General features: G+C 42.6%; 1 protein-coding gene and 1 non-coding gene across 6 annotated transcripts in view; both read left to right on the top strand.

Annotated features, from left to right (window-relative positions):
• Positions 1-23,417, top strand: part of CNNM2 (cyclin and CBS domain divalent metal cation transport mediator 2) — a 147,010-nt gene that overhangs the window by 30,686 nt on the left and 92,907 nt on the right. The gene's annotated exons all lie outside the window — the stretch shown is intronic.
• Positions 22,855-22,926, top strand: TRNAG-UCC (transfer RNA glycine (anticodon UCC)). Its single transcript has one exon. It is a non-coding gene; the product is annotated as a tRNA-Gly (tRNA).

The following is a 23,417-nucleotide window of genomic DNA, read 5'->3' as shown; positions in this document are numbered from 1 at the left end:
AAAAAAGTTAAACTTATGACTACCAAAGACTGAGTCTCTAGGTTCCTAAAGTAGAGCACGAGAGTTTTCTTCATGCTGAAAATGCAGTGTTACACTTTGATAGAGGATAACGAAATATGACTTGCTGAGATGAGCAGTTGCTTCATCATGCATGACAGAACAAATCAATTTTCCTCCCATTGCTTATCCTCTTGGGAGATAATATGCCAAAATTGTCAGTACTATGAAGGTTCAGGGTTAGACAAATTGTGCACTGAGGTTAGTGGAATGGGTTGGGGATTTTTCCCTCCCCCCGTTCACTAATGACTTGAATAATTTTGGTTTTCAAAGTCCTAGCTTGGGATTTCAGAAGTACTAAAAATATGTTGTGAGTTTAATCACTTCTCTAAAAGATTTGTTGTGTGCTTTTGTTTATTTTGGTTGGGTTTTTTTTCCCTCTTGCCATCTCAGACACTTTTTTTGACTTAGACAAGCAAATAAGAAATGTGTCTTTCTTTAATAGGTTTCAGGTGCCTGTTGAAAAGGTTTAGCTAAGATACATTTGTTTTGTGCTTAGAGGATCTCTTCTGGAAAACACAAGTCTTGTGTTCCAGCATTAAGAGTAAAGAATTGTACTCTTAAATGAATTACTAAAACTGTTGGTGTGAACTGGCAAGGAGAGGGAAATGCATACAGATCACTGTAATCTGTCTGACTTTTGTGTTGTAGAAAGAGTAATGCAATCTAAGAAGAGACACTGTGAGTTTTAAGTGGAGGTGATACAAGTATAGAAGTGATTGGTGCATATTCAAGTAGTCAGGAAACATAATGAGCATTGTGAATGTATAGATCTATGAAGATGAGAGTTATGCAAGTGTGATGTGTAGGTCTATGAAAATGAGAGGTCTGCAAGTAATGCTTTTTGGTCATCTCTGATAGTCTAAAATAACAATAAAGGTACAAGGTTTTCAGGAGATGTTTAGTGCTTGAAAAGCTGGCTCACTGTGAGAGGTAAGTTTGGACAACCAGGAAAGCATCTGAAAAATACAGCACTAAAAAGGACTGTCTTGAAATCTGAGAAACTAACTTGGTCAGCGATACAGCTGCTCACCTGTGTTAGGTGTTATGTTTTGCCCTCCCAAATTAGCTCTACTACTGCTTTTTATAAAAAGATAAAATACAAAATCCTCCTCAGAACTTGTGGTTAGGCTATGTTTAACTTGTGCTGTTTCTCTGAACCTGGTAGGTTAGGGGGTGCTGCAGATTCTGAGATGAAGCAGTTTCAGAGGAGACTGGGAGATTTTGTGATGGCTTCAGCCAGCTGGATTTCAGGACTAGAATATGGTGTTTTATAATCACAGAATGTTAGAGGTTGGAAGGGACCTCCAGAGATCCAGTCCAACTCCCCTGCCAAAGCAGGATCTCCTACAGTAGTCCACACAGGAATGCACCCAGGTAGGTTTTGAAAGTCTCCAGAGAAGAAGACTCCATATCCTCTCTGGGCAGCAGTGCTCCGTCACCCTCACTGTGAATTTTGATGTGATCAGACTAACTGGAGAAGTGCAAAGTGAACTGTGGCAGAGCCAGAATTTGAATGGTCTTAGAGTCCTTCTCTTGAAGTCTGTCTTATTGATCTTTTGATGGTAGTTTTACTAAATGCATTAAGTGACAACATCTCAGCAAGTAGTCTTTTTTGGTGCATCAGGTTTCACACAGACTTTTTTCAGGTGAAAATGTAGGATATATTCCTTATCATGAGATGGGAAGGTAATGCATTATTGATCTACTCTTATACATCAGCTATTTAGTGATCTTTGTGGTCAAAAGAGCAATAGCTAGTGATGCAGCAAAGTACAAGCTGTGTTACCTCCATTCAGCTGAAAATTGAGACATCAGTCAAGTGACTTGGCTCAACGCAAAGCCTGTTACAAGGGGTTCCACTTTCCTAGATTGTTGCCAAATGGCAGTTTTTGAGGCATCTGAAGCCAGCACAAGTGCTGAAATGAGCTATGGACTCATTAGTCCATGAACAGGACAAATGCATGCGTATATTTGGCTATGTTAGGTTGATGGTGTTTCTGACCTGTTTTGATGGTTCTTGGTTGTTCTGATCTGGTTGGAAGACCCCTAGGGAAAAGAGATCCCAGTGTGACTCCCAGTATCCTGTCTGTTCAGTTAGCTTATCAAAGTCAATTTTTTGTTAATGTTGCCTTCACCAGAGAGGGACCAACACAGCATGAAGATAAAAGCTGCTCTCCATCTGTCTTATCTGTAGTCATCAATTAGGAAATGGTGAAAGAAACAACATTGTTTCAAGGCTTATTTGTTCTTCTTCATTGTTTAGTCATCCTGAGTACAGAAACACTGCTGCTGTATGCCCAAGTAGACCACACAGGGACAGAGGATTTATACAAATTATTTATGTGCTGTGCTTCTGGTTGCTTGTGAGCAGAGGCCTTTGCAGGAGGTTTGAAGATGCATACTTGATGCACTTGCATGCTTACAAATGGCTGGTGCTGAAGCTGTGTGCTTAGAGCCTTGGGTTTCCTAAGTGACTCCTACAATTTATGAATTGACACTTCCCAAGTCAAAATAATTTTGAATCCTGGTAGTGGAGAAAGAGATGAATACATCACTGCAGTTGAGATATGTCAATAAGACTTCTACTAAGCCTTACTGGAGCACAGGGAAGGCTTTGAGTATGTGTCTTTCTCTACTGGGTTTTTCTGAGTAGCTGGTCTTTGCATTGAAGGTATACCTTGCATGTCTCCACAGATCAGTCACAGGGGAGATAACTTCATCATATGCTGTCTAATTACAGTGGTGCATTTGATATTTTCTGTTTCCATGTAGCTATCTAGGAGGGCAAGGTAGACAGTCTCTCTGGAGGATAAGGCAAATAGGCTTCATAGTCAAACATGGCATAATGTTTCTCTGTGATGCACTTCCTTTCAGCCCTGACCTCTCTTGTCATCTGTCTTCTATGCTTGCACTTTGGGTTTAGTGGATGGAAAGAACTGGCAGTGGAATGAGGCAGAAGTGAGGAATTATCTTTTGCTGTCCCGTTGTTGCCACGGACTTTGTGAGCTCTATTTCCTGTGGTCTCTCTGGTCTATGGAGACCTTTTTCTGTTTCTTCAGGTATTTACCAGAGTGAAGCTTCTGGACTTGAGGTTAACTAACAGGAAACCTGTTTTGTTTTGTTTTACTGTTGGGTGTCAGAATTCTTCTGGAGAAGTTTCATTGGGAGAGATCAGAGGATGTCCTATGAGGATGCAGACACAATCTACTTTGATAAGCCATTATCTAAAATAGCCAGAACCTGTTGTGCTGGGGATCCTGTCTGTTTTTACAGGCTAAAGAATGGTGTAGCTGTTGAAAATGTGGGTTTTAAAGATAAGTAGCTGGACTTGATCCTTGCATGGGTTATATGTTGGTTGTATTTCAGTTACTTCCCAGAGGTACTCTCAGTCTAGTGCTTCTTGCAGTTCTGCTTGCTAAGGTACTGTTATAACAGTTTGTGACTTCAAATTCTTTATGAAGAATGTAAAAGTAAAGATGGGAATTAACTGGCTTCTTTGAACTGAAGACAGCTTCCCAACAGCAAAACCGTTACTCTGAGCAACCATGATCTGGCTGCTGCTGCTTGTTGACCAGGCTGGAATCAAATATTCATCTGTTTTGTTGTATCATTCCACCTGCACAACACTCAGCAGCTCTCAGTACACCCTTGCACAATGCCTGCTTCAGCAGGCTGCTGTGACCTCCATCTGTCAGGTGATGATGATTGCAAATGGGAAAAGTGTTTAAATGTGTTCAGATCTCTTTTGAGAGAGCTGGATGTCCACTTGTGGAAAGTTCAATGCATCTGCTTAGGAGCATCAAAGCCCTTTTTGTATTTGTGATTTGCTCTGACTTACCAGATCACTAATGTCACAGTTTTGAGAAGGTCAATGAAAAATACATAGGGAAGGTTAATGCATGTTCAGTTCTTTTCAGTGACATGCTGTTGTAGATGTTAATGCTGAGTTGAGCACAGTATTTAACCTAGGCAATCTAATCCACTATCTTTCACAATTCTGCCAAGACTGGAGTGTAGTCACTCCAGTTTGATAATTCATACTATAAGAGTTTAAGTCAGATGGTAGTTCCTCAAGGTGTCTAAAGGTGTTTCTGCTTATTTTTCCTCTTTTTTTTTTTAAAGCAGTATTAAGAGGCTCTTTGAACAAGATTCACATGTAATTGCCCTCTCCATCTCTTTATAAGATAAGGCGGCAGCACAGAAACTGGCACAATATCTCTACCTTTGTTATTTACCTGTGCTGATGCTTTGGGAAGCATGCACTGGACTTTCATTTACTTTTGGTGCCCGTTCAAGCTATCTTTTCTAACAGCTGTCAGTGTCCAGTGTGGTATCTGGTGCTCACAGACATCCACATCTGTTCTCTCCTCCTTTCAGTGCAGACAGCCTAGGAGGTGGGATCATGGCTTGCAGAAGGACTTGCTGGTTCAGGCAGTAATCCAAGCAATTTACTGTCCTTCAGGACACTTTGTTAAAGATGCTTGCTGGGTAAGAAACTGTTTTGAATGGGTGCATTTCCAGAAAGCACTCAGAGCCATAATGCAGGAGATGCTGTGCTGTGGTGAACAGATTGTGGAGGTCAGAGAGGTCCTTCAGGTGGATGCATTCACCACTCTGAGCCTGCAGATTCAGTAACTGCAGTGACTTCAGGTGGTTACTGTAATATAGCAGGAACATGCAGCACAAAACCCAAGGAAAAAAACTTTTCTTGGGCTAGTGTAGAAGGGCAATGTCAATTAAGGTTTTTCTCACTCCTTTATTTTAGTCTGTTTTGTTGTTGTATCTATGTGGTCTCAGTAGTGCAGAGGACTATCAAGGATTGAACAATCTGTGCACCAATGGTTCCTTCTTGTGTCAGTAAGAAGGAGCTGAATTCTTTTAGGGTGGCTGGGCCGAGTAGCAACACTGAGGTGGGTGTCCTCTTCTTGTTTCAAGTTGGTGGCTAGCATAAGTTTAGCTGACCTTTCAAGGTGGATGGGAGATGTCATCTTGTGTATTTTATCTTTGAGAACCCCGTGGGAACTGGGGCCTGTTACAGCAGAGAAAGACTAGTGGAAAGCTTCATTTGATGATGTTGTTGTCATTTAGAGGACACAGTCCACTGCTTGGCAGGAAGCATGTGTCTGACCTTTCACAAAGCTGTGGTCTTCATGCTGGTGGTCATTAATTCCATTCCTTTTAAGGCAGTAGAGAAATTATCTTGATGTCTGAACCTTCCTTGGCTTCTGCCAGATAGCACTGACCTGGATGTAGCCTGGAGCCTGTTCGTCTCAATGTAGCTTCTCCTGGCAGCCTGTGGTGATCCAGTGTCCATCCTTTTATTGTTTGTGCTTGTCAGCTGTCTCTAGCTGTCAGGTCATGTTGACACACCTTTCCTCTTTGCTATGGGTTGATATAAGCAGCTCTGGCCTTGTGTGGCCACAATCCTCAGTTTGGTTATCAGCACAGGCTAGTCTTGAGTAACTCCTGTGCCCTGAGACTCTCCAGTGCCTTTGTTGTGCTGTTGTACTTCAAACAGGTGAATAAACTACCTCTCATTGAACGACTCTCTGTTTAGCAGGTGTGCTCTAAAGTGAATCCCTCTAAGCACTGTTGTAAGTTTCTTCTGTGTTAGATGTGTTGTATTCGGTGGTGTTTCTTTCCTAGCTGGCCTTCTAGGGAGTGTGCTTCTCCTGTTCTCTGTTGGAATGAGTGTTGTTTGGAAGCAGATTAAGCAAGCTGTGCACGTAGAGAAGATGTAAGTTCCTTTCAAGCCTGTCATTAGGGATAACCATTTTATCTTTTCCTCCAAGCCATTGGTGTTCAACTATCCCTTTCCCAGCAGTGGACCCTGCTCATGGTGCCAGGTCTCTCCAGCCTGGGAGTCTAGGTAAAATAGTAGAAGGTCAAGCCTCAATGCTTTGGTTGGCAGTTGTGACAAAAATTGGTATCAGTACCGACCTGTTCTATTTAAACTATATGCAGCAGTCCATTGAAGTGGCCGTGGTGCTGCAGCATCTTTTGCCACAAGGGAAATAGCCTTCTTTTTTTTTTAATCTATTTGCAAGATTGTCTCTTGGTATTTGGATTTTTTCCAGAGATTCAGGTTATTGTTATCACATAATTATACATGAGCACAATACCAGTTAACACTGCTTCCTTAAAAACTGACCTCTGCAGGGTCTGAGAGGGAAAGTGCATTTTGCATGCTTGCATCCTGTACAGTGTAAGTAATTTGTGATGTGACTTTAACAGCCAAGTGTCAAAGTGAAGGCCTAGAGTGCAGCTTGCCTCTTTCACAGCAACTGATGCATGTGAGAAGTGCTTAGAAATGACTTTGAACTGAGTGAAAAGCTGCTGATGTGAGGAAAGCAGCTTGCCCTTTTGTGATGGCATTTTAAAATACTTTGAATCCTGTTCTTCTGTGGTAGCCATTCTCTAAGTGGTGGTTGGTAGAAATTCTCTGGTAGCTGTAAAATGGTGTAAACCATTGTAGGCACCTTGGTTAAAAGTAGGTGTGACTCTTCCCTAATGAATTGTTGCCATGCTAAAAGGCAAGCCACTTGGCTATTGACCCATCTGTCCTTATTTTGTAAGTTCAAAGCTGGTAACATAGATGCTGATTGAGTTCCACAGAGGTCACTCAGACATGATGTGAATAAATCATCAGGTAAAACTGATACATGGTGGCTATAGGTAAAGATGAATGTATCCTACTTTAAAACATAGGAATTCAGAATTTTAATCCAATTGCTTGTCTTGGAGGTTTGCCAATGTCCTAGGTAAGCCCAATTAGAAATGTTAATAAACATGGCAGGTGAAAATTCACCTTTAATCCTGAGTACAGGACAGAACATTGTCTCACTCTCTGCATCCCCTTTCAAGCTGCAGGAGCTTGGGCATTACTTGGAAGACAGCTGCATATGGGAGAGGTGGAAAATCACTGTGAGAATATACAAATACTGTGCTGTAAACTACATGCATTGATGAAGGCATCTACTCATTTTGAGGTAGGGTAGGAGTGTACCATCATATGCTCAAGAGTTTTGAGGAGTTGCAAATGATCAGCCCATCCATGGAAATGAAAGAGGCTTAATCCTGCCCTCAGACTTGCACAGCCAGTCAGACCTCCCATAGCAATAAAGGTGTTCATGTGCTGTGGGCTTCTTCAATGTCTTCAACTAAAGCTTTCTGAAGTATCTGTCTGCTCTCGTTTTTCTAGTCAACTCCCTTTTCATCCTAGAACTAATGCAAAGAAGTAATTCACTTCTCTTTTTTCCTTTCTGGGATTGATTGACAGCATGCCATTTGTCTTAATTTTTGCTGGGAAGTGTTCAAAATCAGGCCTCTGCCAAGCAGTATCCAAACTTTTTTTTTCCTTGCCGAATATGCTGAGCCTTTAAGTAGCTCATCAATGTATTAACCATTCCTATTTTAAAGTATGCTGAGTAGTGAAGCTGAGCTGAGGAAAAATAAACTCTAACTGGAACTGAATATACTTAAGAGTAGTGAAGGAATTTTTTGTGGATTTGCCTTATCTGCACTGTGTAGACCAGAATCAAATCCATAGCAGCATCACCAATTTGTCAGACTGTTGATCATCTGCTTCTCATGATATCCTGCAAGCAGATCAATAAGTGACTGTAAGATCATGAAAAAGCAAAGCTGTCTTAAATTAAGCAGTGACTTCTGCACAGTATCTATGATGTTAAGGAACAAGTTCATGTAATAATTGCATTAGAGATCAGAATGAAAAAGGTCTGGCAGTCAACTTTGCAGGTTAAGGGTGCATCTGCTTAACTTTCAGCTTGGTTATCAATAAGGGATAAGCAGGGAAAACTGACCTGCTTTAACTATTCCTTCTCTTTATCTTGTCAGATTTCTTTGTGGCTTCACTCTGGCCTTGTTGCACAGTGAAAACATTGCCTGTAAAGCTGTATTGAGTAGGAAGGTGGAGGAGGGTGAAATATTTCACTCTTCAGTATGTTCTCTGAGTGATTTAATGGCTTGTCTCCAGCAGCTCTTCTAAATTGCTCTGATGCTTCAGTAGGAAGGTCAGTATTGAGGGAGAAGTGCTGAAGAATGCATCTATATTCAGCAGGTTAGAATAAGGGAAGTTTCTCTCTTTCAGTTTTCTGCTCTTTCAAATGGTCATATTCAGGTAGGACAACTTGCAAATTAGCCCTGTTTTGATATCCCAATTTTAAAACAAACAAACCTCACAAACAAATAAAACCAACCAAAAAAAACCTCCAAGACCCCTCCCCCCAAAAAAAAAAAACTCCCCTCAAAACCAAACCAAACAAATGAAAACCACAACAAAAACCCAACCAACTGAAAACCCACACAAATACTACTCCATTACCCACCCCCAGAAAAAAAAAAGAGGAAAAATAAAACAAAAGAGGCATATTTCATGCCTTCCTGGACAGAAGTAAAGCTTATCTTTTCCAATGGAACTGAAAATCTGCTGTGAAAGAAGACGTGAATCTTCCCATCTTCTGGGGAAAGGATGCAGTCAATCTCTGACCTTGTCTCCTGGCTTCTTCTGGACCATCTGGGTCTATGTCCAGGAATTCTAGGCAGGACCTTCAGGTGCAGCAGGCAGATGTGGTGCAGTCTCAGCACGATGCCACACTGGTCACACCGCCTGATCGCGTGCGGGCATCCAATCCAAGGGTCTGCTCCCGGTCACTTTGCAGCAGTGGAGTTTACCAGGCAAGCAATAAGGCAGTGTGCAATAGCAGCAGGGCTGGGCACAGCAGAGAGAGCATGGCAAAGAGCAGGGAAGCAAAAGCAGGTTGTTCACCTGCATATCTCCTTTTATCAATGTGTGCTGAGATTAACTGCCCTTTGGACACAAGAATAGCCAATCAGGATGGCAGTTTGCCAAACCATACCATATTAGGCAAAGCCATGGGCTCACTTTTCCCTAATTTGGGAAAAGCAGGGAAAGGGAGGCACAAGCTAAGTGTGTGTACCTTACACCACAGGACCCTGGGCAGGCCAGACTCAGTGGCTCCAGGTTCTTTTGTGTCCGTTTCCCGCACTTGCCTCTCTGGTGGAGCAGAAAAACATGCCTAGGCAAGGCAGGACATGTATAACCTATTTTGGGCTTATCAGGCCTACCACAACAGGAGGAGACTCCACAGCCTCTCTGGGCAGCCTGTTCCAGTGCTCTGCCACCCTCGCTGTAAAGAAGTGATGCTGCTGTGTTTTCCCTTTTTAGATTGACCATTCAGTAACACCAAGGCAGCAGATGTTAATCTCTGCAACCATTATGTTGTAACTCATATCTGTACTGATCCTTAGAAACCAAATTAGGTTTCAGTTATGTGTGCTGAGCTTACAGCAAACCACACCACAGAGCTGATTAGCTTATTAGAGAGGAGTGAACTACACTAATATACAGGCAGCAGCTAAACCTGTGCCACATACCTGGGAAATGCAGTTTCTGACTTTGTCAGATCCCTTAAGGAGAAGTCTCAGGTAATTAAGTGAAGTTCCAGGTGGTTACTGATTTAAGAACCTGTTGATACTTTTTAAAAACCTAAGAGCCCTCTGAGAGAGGTTTTATTGCAGGAATCTTAACTTTGCTATCTGTTAGTGCTGTGAAAAACTACAGCTGTGTGAGAGAAATGGAGGAAAAACGTGTCTGGAGGTCTTTGTTATGCTTTTGATGCTACCAGGAAGGACTTTCTGCCACTGGAAAATGGAATTCAAAGCAAAAGCCAACCAACCAATCTGTAGCTCTCAAACCAGCTTGTTAGTTCTGCCATATGAAGAAAGGCTGAAAGAGCCTCCCTTGTCCTACTGGCCACACTGTTCCTGATGCAGGCCAGGATGCCATTGGCTCTCTTGGCCACCTGGGCACACTGCTGGCTCATCTTCAGCCTACTATCTACTAGTATCTCCAGGTCCCTTTCCTCCTGGCTGCTCTCCAGCCACTCAGTCCCCAGCCTGTAGCTCTGCTTGGGGTTGTTGTGGCCAAAGTGCAGAATCCTGCACTTGGCCTTGTTAAATCTCATCCCATTGACCTCTGCCCACCTATCCAGCCTGTCCAGGTCCCTCTGCAGGGCTGACTCTTCACATTTAGACTACCCTATGACCTAGAAAGGTTGGACAGATGATCCTTGGGATCCCTTCCAACCTGTCATTCTCTCCTTCTTTGATTCTTCCTGGAAAAAGCATCATTAAGGTCAAGTGTATATTCTTCACAGCACATTTTGGTGTATCCTGTCTAGTGCATCATGGCAAGAGCACATCCAACATGCTTTCTGCATAGCAGCAGTGCTTGCTCGGCTTTTGCTGCTGCTGTCAGTGTCTGCAAGTGATGAGTGCACTGAGTGCACTTTGACAGCTGACTGAACATGAGCCAGCAGTGTGCCCAGGTGACCAAGAAGGCCATTGGCATCCTGGTCTGCATTGGGAATAGTGTGGCCAATAGGACCAAGGAAGTCATTCTGCCCCTGTACTCAGCACTGGTTAGGCCATACCTTGAGTACTGTGTCCAGTTCTGGGCCCCTCAATTTAAGAAAGATGTTGAGGTGCTGGAAAGTGTCCAGAGAAGGGCACCAAGGCTGGTGAGGGAACTGGAGCACAGTGCTGTGAGGAGAGGCTGAGGGAGCTGGGTTTTTTCAGCCTGGAGAAGAGGAGGCTCAGGGGAGACCTTATTGCTGTCTACCTGAAATGAGGTTGTAGCCAGGGGGGAGTTGTTCTCTTCTTTCAGGCACCCAGTGGCAGAACAAGAGGACACAGTCTCAAACTGCACCAGGGCAGGTTTAGGCTGGATGTTAGGAAGAAGTTCTTCCCAGAGAGAGTGATTGGCATTGGAATGGGCTACCTAGGAAGGTGTTGGAGTCACCATCCCTGGAGGTGTTTAAAAGGAAGCTGGATGAGGCACTTAGTGCCATGGTTTAGTTAGAGGTCATTATGTGATAGGTTGGACTGGATTATCTCCAAGTTTGTTAGTTCTGTGATTGTGTAAAGCTTCCCAGAGTCCTGGTGGGAAGTCTAGGTTTGGATTTTCATTTGTCTTGGTTTTGTTGAATTAATTTTTTTTTGGGGGGGAGTGGTGGTGCTGAGTGGTTTCTTTGTTTTTTCCTCCTGCTTGGGCTCTTTGTCTTCCTTCTCATGTGTTGTGTGGGGAGTAAGGTGTTTTATTTTCATGGGGAAAGGAAAATGGGGAGAGGGAGAACTGTGGAGAGTTGATCAGAGTACCCAGACTGTTGAAGCTTTGCTCACTATTGCACTATTGGCAGTGCCTGGTTACATTCCCACAGCTTAACTGAGACTGTAGAGCTTTTATTAGTAATTAGCTCGTTGTGGCTTTAGGGCTTTCAGACACGAGTAGTTGTTTTCATTGGGGGTATTAATTATGAATCACAAACCTGTAAACAGCTATAGCCAAGAATGTGCATGTTTGCAGACATGACTGTTTTGCTGTTCAGCCCTGTGTTAGCTCTGCGCTGCCCTCATTGTTGTTGCAGAGAAGTGTATGGAAAATATGTTTTTAACCTCCTAGATGCTATTGAGTTTCCTGCATAGCAGCCTGTGAAACTGTGGGAAAAATGGCTTGCTCACTTGCTTTCTGATGGCTTGAATGGATTGCAGCAAGAACTTGGAGAGCCCATTTTTCAAAAGGCCCTGCTTTTAAGATCTGGTTCTAAATACATTTTAAAATCACTTAACTTTAGTCTTCAGAGGCGGGGAGAATGTGTTTACACAGGACAGTCTTACCAGCTCAGTGTCACTGGTGCTGGCTTTGTTTCCAGAGTTATTTTCCTGATTTTCTGCAAGCAGCAGTGCCTGACTAGAAAGCAAATTAAATTATCTTCCCATTGAAGTTGACAGCAGTTCTCCCTTTGAATTTGCCTTAGCTTAGTTTTTCCTTTTTAGTATGGGACAAACTTGATTACCGCTCAAAGAAACAGGATTTATATACCAAGGGTCTTGGAAGGCTCCCAACCTCCTCTTGTGGCTGTTGAACTCAAGCAAGATAGAGTGGATAGTGGGGACTCAGGTTGGAGAGCTAGCAGAGGTGATAGGATATCTGGATTTCTGCTGTGGAGGTGGTTTCTGTGAGTAGGTCTTGTTCACTGGGTTCATCAGTGAAAAGGAGAGACACAAACCCAACCCAACAACCCAAACCAGGATATCTGCTTTTTGTGATTTTCTAGTCATGAACTGTGAGAAAGCAAGAGCTATTTTAATGCATATGTTATGTCTGACAGAAAGAGATGCTATTTGGGGAAGAATCATACTATTTCTAGCTAGCTGTGCTTTTGTCATGAGAAAAGCTGTTACCATCCTCTTAGACCCTGCTTTGTGTGCAGTCCATGAGGAACTGTTTGTGCTAGGCTTAGGTTTTGAGTGACACAAGGAGGCTAACTGACAGTACTAGGCTTGTTTTTTTTTCCACCAGCAGGTTCCCTCTTCCCTTCCACTTGCTCTTCCTTTGATTTTCACTAAAAGCTCTCTCAGTACCTGTCCAACAAAGAAAAAAACACCCCCAACCTTGACAAACTAATTTTGTAGAGGTAATAAAAATGAAACATAAGTTGTGTTTTGAGCAGTAATTTTCTTGGTTGGGCAAATTCTTGAGGCACTTTGGTTATTGCCAGTTTCCTTTCCTTAAATGTGTTTTGTAGTGAGATATGGAAGGAGACTGGGATAACCTGTGTTAGATAATTTGGTTTTTATTGTAAGATCTGTCTGCTTTTGATTTATGTAAAAGGATAGGGGAAGATGTTTTTATCCAACCTCCCCTTCCCAGTTAAGAAACAGATGGTCTGACCTGTGTAAGGGTTTAAGTGTTGGGATTGGCATCAGTGTCTTCTTGAGGATTATTTTTGAAAAAACAAAACCCAGGAGACATATTGTCTTTACTCAGTGTGAGGGTTGGTCTGTACAAAAATAGCAGGCTCACAATGTGTGACTCAGATGATTCTCCAGGCCTAAAATAGGAAAGCAATTACCTGATATTTGGAAGGTGGTTTTGCTTCTAGCATTTCTTCCTGACATAAGGCAGTACTTGTACCTGCCTTCCCTTCCCCCTGCCCATCAGCAGATGCTTCCCAACAGGGATGCAGCTTCAGATATATCATAATCTAAGTACATCTAAATCCTGATTTTTTTTTTTTTCCTTGAAAGGCATCTTGCAAGGTGTCTGTTTAAAATGGCTCTGGTTCAATGGTTGTGTGCACCAGGGAAGAAACTGGTGGAAAGCTGCTGATGGTGGAAATCATCTGTCGCATCTAATCTAGGTGTAGATAGGCAACTGTGATTTGAAATTAAACCTAGTTTTGTTCCCTTTTAGTGTTTCCTGAAAATGAAGTTAAACTTATTACTATTCTTGGTCACGGGCAGTTAGATTAATAGTTCTTCACGATGTGATGGAGCCCAAGCCCAGGAGAGAGAGTAGGTGTTTATTGTTGTTGTATTGATTTCAGAGAGTGATAATGTTGATGAGGAATAAATGATCAAGACTGAAATCTGTTTAACACCTGTCATGCTTCACTGGTGTTGTCTTTTCAGTTAATGAGATTCTGGTTTGGATCTCAGAATCAAATCAAGCCTTCTCAGTACAGCATAGCTACGGAGTATTTCTGTTGTGAAACTTGTATGTAATTACTGGTTAGGAGAAAAGAGTCCTGTGTAAAGAGATTATGAACCATGGAAAATGAATATGTCAGCCCTGCTAAGTGAATTCCTTTGGGATGATCCTGATTTGCATTTGTCATGATGATTCTTGTTAGTCTTTATGGCTGTGGTCATTGCTTTTACTGAATGAAATTATCCTGAGTCTTGCTTCTAATTTTTACCATGTTTAGCTACTGGCATCTCTATGGAGATATTTGCCCTGTGTTGGCCAGCATCTAGCCTTACATTTTGTGCCTGCATTTGCTTTTACCACTTGTGTATGCTACAAAAAGGAATAGGAGGAATTTTGTGGGCCGGGTTATTAGTTTGTGGCCAAACATCACCTCTGCCTATGAACTGAACTGCTGAGGGCTGAAGGACCTTCTTTGGGAAGGTTACTGACTGCTGCCTGTGTGCTCTTGTTCCCTGGGTGTCTGCTGTTGGAAGAGGTTTTAGGCTGGGTGACCTTGGATCTCACTTCTCAGAGCTGACTGTGCAGAGAAACCGCTCAGCTCTGGTTCAGCGGAAGCTATAGGCATGGCTGTGCTCTGTTGCTGGGGTTTAAAAGCGATGCTGTGTGCTTGCTAAATAAGGCTGTGATGGTAGTGCAAGTGGAGAAGAGAGGTGCTTTGCTCGTTATTGCTGCCCTTCCAGAGGAGAATGCCTGAATTAAATAAAAATCCCCAGCTGGAGCAGTAATAGCTTCCTCCTGCCCTTCTGATGTATCTTTAAGCTACCGTAATTCCCATGTTGTTGGACACCTGATCTAATGTGAAGTGTCCCTGCCCATCGCAGGAGGGTTGGAACTGGATGGTCTTTGAGGTCACTTCCAACCCTGACAATTCTGTGACCAAATTTTGTCGTGCCACTTGTGTCCTGCTTTGTGCATGCCACCTCTGCAACTTGTCTGTAACTGCTTCATTTGGTGGCGTTTCCTTAAACAAGAAAGCTTCTGGAGAAGTGTTCATTTTGTTCCTGCCTCCTTTAGAGAAAGGATATCTGGCACATCTCTGACCAAAGCCAAACAGTTGTTGAACAGGATGAAAGTTTCTCGCTCTTGTTTATGTTACCTGAGCTGTTAGGCTGAGAGCGGCATTGGCTTTTGTTTCTACGTGGCAGGCCTACACAGGCAGCTAGTGCAGTGCATAAATAGCAGGAAAGTTGCAACAGATCTTGACCCTTCAGTAGAATCGAAGCTGGCTGCTTGTGTGCTCTGGGAGGTAAGAGTTTCCATATAGGCAGTTACGACAGAGGAGTTAATGAGCTGTGAACGCACACCTACCTTGCTTGCAGTTCGCTGCTTGTGTCACTGCAACTGGGTTAGTGCAGTATGCATCACAACTTTCTCAACTCTCTCATCTTCGGGTTCATATCCATGCCAGTATGCCTCTTACATTACTTCTGTACAAACATGCTTGTTTGCAAGAAAGACAAATGTTTGGTAGGACCAGTCTCAATTTTTTGTTTATATATGAGAAATCCCTCTCAGCACCTGTTTTGTCAAACAGGCAAACTCTTTTCCCTGAACTTCAGTCATGTAGGTTTAGTTTTGTTTAGTTCTCCCAAAGTGAGGGAGAATAAAAGTCTTACAGAAACTGAAAAAGGCTGTGCTACAGACACTTAGTGCAGGTGTTTATCTGCTACTCCAGTTCAGACCTGGTGGTGAGAAGTGAAATTCTTGTTTCTACCAGTTCATATGATTCTCAGTCATAGAATCAACCAGGTTGGAAGAGACCTCCAAGATCATCCAGTCCAACCTAGCACCCAGCTCTATCCAGTCAACTAGACCATGGCACTAAGTGCCTCATCCAGTCTTTTCTTGAACACCTCCAGGGATGGTGCCTCCACCACCTCCCTGGGCAGCCCATTCCAATGCCAATCACTCTCTCTGGGAAGAACTTCCTCCTAACATCCAGCCTATACTTTCCCTGGCACAACTTGAGACTGTGTCCCCTTGTTCTATTGCTGGTTGTCTGGCAGAAGAGGCCAGCCCCAAGCTGGGTACAACCTCCCTTCAGGTAGTTGTAGACAGCAGTGAGGTCACCCCTGAGCCTCCTCCAGGCTAAACACCCCCAGCTCCCTCAGGCTCTCCTCTTAGGGTTTGTGTTCCAGGCCTTTCACCAGCTTTGTTGCCCTTCTCTGGACATGCTCCAGCACTTCAACATCTCTCTTGAATTGAGGAGTCCTAACTGTAGAGAGACATCCACAATCACAGGATTTTAACTTTGAAAAGAGAATCATAGAATGGTTTAGGTTGGAAGGGACCTCAAAGGTCATCTGTTTCCAATGCCCTGCGATAGGCAGAGACACTTCCCACTAGAACAGGTAGCTCAAAAGGGAAGGACAATTTAATGCCATGTGTTTTCATCTAAAAACATCTAGCCCTGCAGAGGTGTAGCTGTTCACCCACAACAATGTCTCATTGCATGTGTGGAAACTCCCATGTTATTGTCACATCTGTGTGATGCTTTGAAGGCCTACTTGTCCAGCTTTCCAGACTCTGTTCTTGTGTGCTGTTTTGCTGGGAGATTTGTCATTGAGGGCATGAGGCTTTTGCATAATTTAGGGGTTTTTTTTTGCAAGCAGATTGTTTATGAGAACTTGCTTATGGAGCTATGGAATAGCTGACCCAGTAGAGTTAGTATGTTTTAATGAATCTCATTTGTGAGGCATTCTTTAATCTCATCAGGCATAGCTAGCAGGTCTGGCTTGGCAAAATAAACTATTCTGCCAATATTTTGAAGTCACTACTTTTTTTCCTCTCTTAACTAACTCTGATAGACTTTCTGCAATATGATCATGTGTTTAGACATGCAGCAGTACAGATCTGAACAGAAGAAGACCAGGACTCAGAGTCATCTAGGATCAAGAAAGGTACAGAATGTTGAAACCCAGAGTGCTTAGGGAAACTTGCAGGGTTTAAAAGAAGGTTCTCTGCTTACAAGGAGATAAGAGCTTTTTTGTGGCCGTGTCTTGAATTAAGCATGTGACATTAACTTTCAATGAAAATGAGATGAAATTGAGAGGTCCTGCATTTTGTAGTTGATGGGAGCTTCTGATTGAGTCTCTTGGAGGTGGGCCAAGTACAAAGCATGAAATTCTTCAGCAGGGCAGGCTCAACTGTTTCTTCTGTTTTGATGGAGAAATGGTTCTTATGTGCAAGCGCAAGGCTTCTGCCGCAGAAGTTCATAAAGCTTTCATGGTGGAAAAGAGTAGAGTCACTAACTAGCTAAAGCACTTTAATTCTCCTGCTAGCCTAACTGTAGATACAAGCAAGATACGTGTTAAACTTCATCTAGGAGTAGGTGTTTGGGAATATTAAGGCTGGTGAGAGGCCTCGAGCACAAGCCCTATGAGGAGAGGCTGAGGGAGCTGGGATTGTTCAGCCTGGAGAAGAGGAGGCTCAGGGGTGACCTTATTGCTGTCTACAACTACCTGAGGGGTGGTTGTGGCCAGGAGGAGGTTGCTCTCTTCTCTCAGGTGGCCAGCACCAGAACGAGAGGACACAGCCTCAGGCTGCGCCAGGGGAAATTTAGGCTGGAGGTGAGGAGAAAGTTCTTCATTGAGAGAGTGATTGGACACTGGAATGGGCTGCCCGGGGAGGTGGTGGAGTCGCCATCCCTGGGGCTGTTCAAGGCAGGATTGTACGTGACACTTGGTGCCATGGTCTAGCCTTGAGCTCTGTGGTAAAGGGTTGGACTTGATGATCTATGAGGTCTCTTCCAACCTTGGTGATACTGTGATAAAGCAAGTATGAAGATTGTCTTAATATACAGAAACTGAGTCCCTTCCTGCCCTTCCCTTGCAGAGCTTCAGTTCAACTCTCGATTGGTTTTTAAATTATGGTATATTCTTACAGAATTACTAACTAACTTTTCCTGCTGCATATATACCACTGTGACTGTGGGTACTTTAATGGGAGCTAATGCTGACTCACCTCTGCAACAGAGAAAAGATTTCCTCCCCACACTCCTTCTCGCCCCCAAGTGTTCCTTTTCTTTTTGGAGGGCATTGCAACCACTGTTCAGATTTCACTGGGAAGCTACAGTGCTGCAGTAGCTTCTACTCAATTTCCATAGGAGCTACATTCTAATGATAATTTCACGCTTGATCAATACAGTCCCTCGTTGCCTAGGCAACAAGTTACGGCACAAATGTTCATTACTGCACTACTGGTTAATGAGTCCCCAGTCTTCTGAAAAAATTACAGCCAGAATTAAGTGGGTTTATTCACTTTAATCTTAAATCACTCCCAATCTAAGCAACCAATCTGCAAAATGTTTCCAGCTAGAAGTGACACCAGAGTGCACTAGGGACAGAGTAGCCAGAAGAGGTCTGCTGTTTTCTGAAGATTCCTTTATCAGGAGCAGCAAAATACTGAAAGGTTTACACCTGAGAGATCTAGAAATACAGTTGTCCACGTTCATAATCTTCATTAGCTTTGTCTAGCTTGGCCAAGTGAGCCTGACAGTCTTCTAGCAATTTCAGAGTCAAATTTTCTGTGTGCTGACAGAGCTTTGCATCCTGTTGTTCCCAAATTTATTGGAAAATGAAGGAAAGCATGTTTGATCTGATGTCTTGAGGCAACAGTCATATTTTCTGATATGAGTGTGTCAAGAGCACCTCTTGCCAGCGGCTAGTTTTGCTCCAGGTTATCAGTTTGTTTGTTTTATTTGTTGGTAAAAGGCCTCATTTGTAAAGATTTGTTCAATTTGATTCAGTTCACGTGTAATTAAGGCAAGAATTCTTGGTGCTCAGTTGGATGAGTGGGTTCTCTGCTTGTTGACCTTTCCTATGGTGACTCAGCATGGAGAACTCAACACTTCCCTGCTGAGCAGAGACCATTGTTAACTTTTATTCCATTATTATTTTTAATTTAAAAGCTAATTTACTCTTTTGCCTTCAATCCTTGTCATACACATTATTCCAGCTGTTAAGTAATATGAAAGTTTGTCTTTGGCAGGCTGCACATGTCATCTTGCCTTGGGAAATCAAAAGGGAAGATTACGTAACAGCTAACAGTAAATTTGGCTCCAGAATGTCATTAAACTAATGAACATTGAGGGTTTTTTTTCCCCCAGCCACAATACTCCTGAGTTCAAAACTAAAAACTTTTCATGTGAAACCTGGAGTACATGTAGGTGCAATGCAGAACTTCAGCAGCTTTCTGGTCCTACACTGTTAAACAGAACATACTCCTTGGTTTAAACATCAGAGATGCAATCCAGAAATGCTCAAGTCAGTTGTTCCTAAGTGTATTTAGCATTATTTCTTCTTTAAGTGTTGTCTGTCTCTAAAGTTACTATTACAGTTCCCTACATTTGATGTGGGTTGGTATTCACCCTCTGAAGGAATCCTAGACTGCCAATTTGAATGCTCAAAAGCATTGTCTCTGTTCATTTGTAAAAAGGGTGGGGTTTTTTATTTCTTTTCTCTCTTTTTTGTTTTCTCTTTTTAAAAGAATCTGTTTTGCTATCGTTGAAGGTTAAAGAATTCTAGGGCTTAGAATGCATTCACTTATTATATACTTTTAAAAAAATCAAAAAGGCCTTAAAATGACATTTGTTTGTTGGTGTATGTTTTAAACGGGACACAAAGTTTTGGCCTAGAATTGTTAAATTCACCTTTTTATCATTGCAGCTCCTTAAAGGGCTTCTCTAAGATACCAGAAGGAGAAATGATCAATTTTATTTAGTTTAAAAACGTAGCTTTGTGTGAAGAAGCACATTACCACATCTTGGAACTCCCTCTGCCTTCGACACTTACTGTAAGAATACTTCAGTTGCATAGGGTGCTGCATTTGTACTGTGAGTGTGATACCATGACCCTGTTAGGTGTTTGCTGTGTCACTGTGTAGCTGCTTGTGCTAGTTTGAAGCTATCCAGAATGTTTTGGTGAGAAGAACTAGATTACAGACTGTGAAAGGGAAACAGTGGTGATGTCTGCTTAGCTCATAGGCTCGTTGAGATGTATAAGAACAAGAATCCAAACATACATAAAGCACTTCTACTTGGGAGCTCTGAGCTGTATTTCTCTCTCTAGACTCTTTGCCGTCTCTCTGATTAATCCACTTTGCTTCCTAACCTCCTGGCTGAACCTCCATTCTTCCTTGGGACTGGGGTAAGGTTGACAGGGGTGGGGTGAAGGTGAAAGGGCAGTTGGGTGCCCCTCCTGAGGACTCAGGTTTCTGGGAGGGGAGTTGTGTTTCTGTATTACCTTTTTACCTTGTATATTTCTGTGTATAACTGCATATACTGTAAATATCTGCTTGTATATTGAGCTAAGCTGTAAATATAAGCTTCATTCAAATTTCCAGAGCCAGTTGAGTCTAGTCTGGGTGATTTCCAAAGTGTGTGTGGGGTGGGTAACACCAAAACAATCACACTGCTATAGTATCAACACAGGGCAGAAAACATCTCTGTACCAAAAAATATTTCTTACAGTAATATATCAACTCTTCACCTGTTTGAAAATCTGCAGTGGACAGAAGTTTGGGCTTTTGTGTGTGGTTTTTCGTTTGTTTTGTGTAACCAGCATATGGACCTGGTGCTTAGAGACATGGTTTTGATGTTGACACTTCAGTGCTGGGGTGAAGGTTGGACTGGATGATCTTTGAGGTTTGTTCTAGTTGGATATTGCCTGTGATTCTATGTGCATTTAAAGAAAATAATAAAACCCTCTTTAGAGAGACCTTTATTGGGCTATGGAGGAAACACATTTCCAAGTTACAGGATAGAGTAGGATACATGGATGTGGACTGCTGTTCAGGACACTTTACTATAATGCATTTGATTACTTCTCCTTAAAGAAGAAACATGTACAACTGATAAGTTTTGTTGTAACTTTTATTGCCATCTGTTATGAGAAATGTTGAGACATTTTTTCTTTTTAAATACATTGCTTAAGATGAGCCTGTTCTGAAGCAAGCTGCATGCATGATGTGAACAGCAATGATACTATGCAAGTCATCCATTAAACTAACAATTTGAGTAATCCTTAGGTGTTTTGGATCTTCATGTCTATGCATTTTAACAACCCTCAAATGAACAGTGTAACTTTGAAGTGATGCCCTTGCTACTTAGCTCAGACTTTTGTTGCACTGCAGGGAAATCTATGTTGCAAAACTAATCAGAGTCCCAGGGCAGGTGAGATGCTTAAAACTGTTACATACTTAGATATACTGGCTAATGTAGTCTGGATATCAAGGACAGACAATGGAAAGCAGTGAATTAAAAAGTGGCATCAAGGACAGCTTAATTTGTTAAAAATAAGTGGAGGTTGTAATGTATTGGTTTGCATAATAAGCCTGATGTTAAGAGAAGCCTATATATGAGTCATAACCACTCTAAACAGTGTTTTCCTTTTACTTTTAGGGTAGTTTTCTTAAGAGCATGTAATTTCTTCTCTGAAAGCTGTGGCAAACTCCTCAGGGTTTCTGTGGCAGCACCTGCTTGTTGATCTAATGGTACCTTCAAATTTGAATTCAGTCTCTCAGCAGAAATTGTCCCCATTTGTGTTTCTCCATCAAGAAACTGTTGTTTTGTGCAGGATCAAGGCAAGTCACTAATGTTCTCTCAAAATCTATTCAGAATCTGCTTAAAATTAAGAGCAAAATAAGCAACACATGCTCTTTCTGGATAACTCAGTGCTTATGCTGCAAGTGGTACAGTCTAAATGGGTCTACCTGGGAACTGGAATTATGAGTAAGAAAGATAGGATTCTGTTTACTTAATATTTAAACCTGTAGATAGATTTTACTTACTAGTTCTGCTTGGTTTGTATGCATAGCCTGCTTTGCTCAGTATTCAGAGGCAAAAAGTGTATTAGCACTTATCTAAAGTGCTGCAGTCTGGACACAGTGTTCAAGGTGCTGACCAAGTGTACAAACTGTTTTGTTAAATGTTCAGGCCCAGTGCCTCAGGGATAACTATTCCAAGTGTACCAAAGCAAGATGGCAAACTGTAATGAGGGAGGGGTGAAGGGGCAGCCAGCTGAGTAGTGGCATGAAGAGGGCTGAAGGTGCAGAACTCACAAAGATACCACCTTTACCTAGACTGCAGATGTGTTCTGGGGACTGTTGGTAAGAAGCAGGATATACCAATCTGTTGGTGGTGTTACCTCTTGACCTTTGCTGCAAAGAGTGTGCTAAACTAGGTGGACCTCTTTTGGTTTGACCTTGCATGTCTGCTGTTGGAGAGCTCCTAGTGGAGTGTCAGGACACATTTCCCTAAAAAATGAAAACTGTAAAGCTTGGTGAAATGGTCCTGTCAGAGCCACATCTGGTCTGTTCTCTCCCAAGTAAGTTTGAGATACAAAAAACAGAGTAAGCTATCAACATATTTCTGGGTTAGCTTTCTGTAAATCAGGTATCCAGAGCTTTAAAATAGCCAGAAGGGGCAACTTCTTTTTTCATAAGTCAGTTCTTCAGTGTCAACAGTGTCTGGTAAGTATGGGGAAAGCTAACATCGTGCTGGTGCTTTTTGCAGTAGCCCACAGCCCGTTTGTCAATGTGTACATTAGCCTTTTGAGAGACTTGCTAGAATGATGTAAACAGTCTCTGCAATTTCTCATCACAGTGTTAGGTTAGCTTAGCTGCTTTTTTCTTCTTTCTTTCCTTTTTTTGTTTTCCTAAATCACAACTCTTCTCCAGCCATATGTGTTATACAGCTACTGCTACCACCTTTATGCTTCATCGTGTGCCTTGCTGGTGGGAGAATCAAGATGTGTTGTCTCAATTTGCCATTGGAATGGGCTGCCCAGGGAGGTGGTGGAGTCACCGTCCCTGGAGGTGTTGAAGCAAAGCCTGGCTGAGGCACTTAGTGCCATGGTCTAGTTGACTGGCTAGGGCTGGGTGCTAGGTTGGAGTGGATGATGTTGGAGGTCTCTTCCAACCTGGTTGATTCTATGATTCTAAGAGGAAGCTGCCATAACTTCCAACATACAAGCTGAGCTGCATACTGTGTCTCAGGGAACACATTATTGCTCTTCACAACATATCTTGGATGATGTGGGAGCACCTTGATATGATTCTATGATTCCTTTGCCTGTTGTCAGAGCTTTCTGTCTCTGTGGTGCTGCCTCTTATTATTCTTCACATATTTAGGAAAAGGGAAAAGAAAGTCAGGTGGTGTCAGGATGCATTGTGTGTACTACCAGTTCACTCTCTGAGCAGGAGCGTTGGTGGTATAGTGGTGAGCATAGCTGCCTTCCAAGCAGTTGACCCGGGTTCGATTCCCGGCCAACGCAGTTACTGTTTTGTGGGAGTTGGAGTAGATGACATCTAGAGGTCCCTGGAACATTCTATCATCATGGATATCTCTTCTCTCTCCTTGTTTTGTCTACCATTGAAAATAGAAACAGCTTTCCACCTACCTCTGCACTCATCAATGGTGAGGTCAGACCTTGAGTACTGTATTCAGGTTTGGATCTTTAACTGCGAAAAGAGATTGGAGTTCTGGAGTGGGTCTAGAGAAGGGTAATGAGGCTGCTGAAGAGTCTGGAGAACAGACCTTCTCAGAAATGACTGAGGCAACTGGAGTTTAGTCTGGAGAAAGGGAGGTGGAGGGGAGACCTTCTCTCTATATATAACTACAAGAAAGGAAGTTGTAGCAAGGTGGATGATGGTCTCTTCTCCCTAGTAACAAATGACAGAATGAGAGGAAATGGCCTCGAGTTGCACCAGGTAAGATTTAGATGGGGTATTGTAAGAAGCTTCTTCACTGAAAGGTTTATCAAAC

This window comes from Pogoniulus pusillus, chromosome 6 (assembly GCF_015220805.1).
Source record: "Pogoniulus pusillus isolate bPogPus1 chromosome 6, bPogPus1.pri, whole genome shotgun sequence".
NCBI lineage: Eukaryota > Metazoa > Chordata > Aves > Piciformes > Lybiidae > Pogoniulus > Pogoniulus pusillus.
The sequence above is the reverse complement of the archived record's forward strand: the minus strand, read 5'-3'. Positions and strand labels throughout refer to the sequence as shown.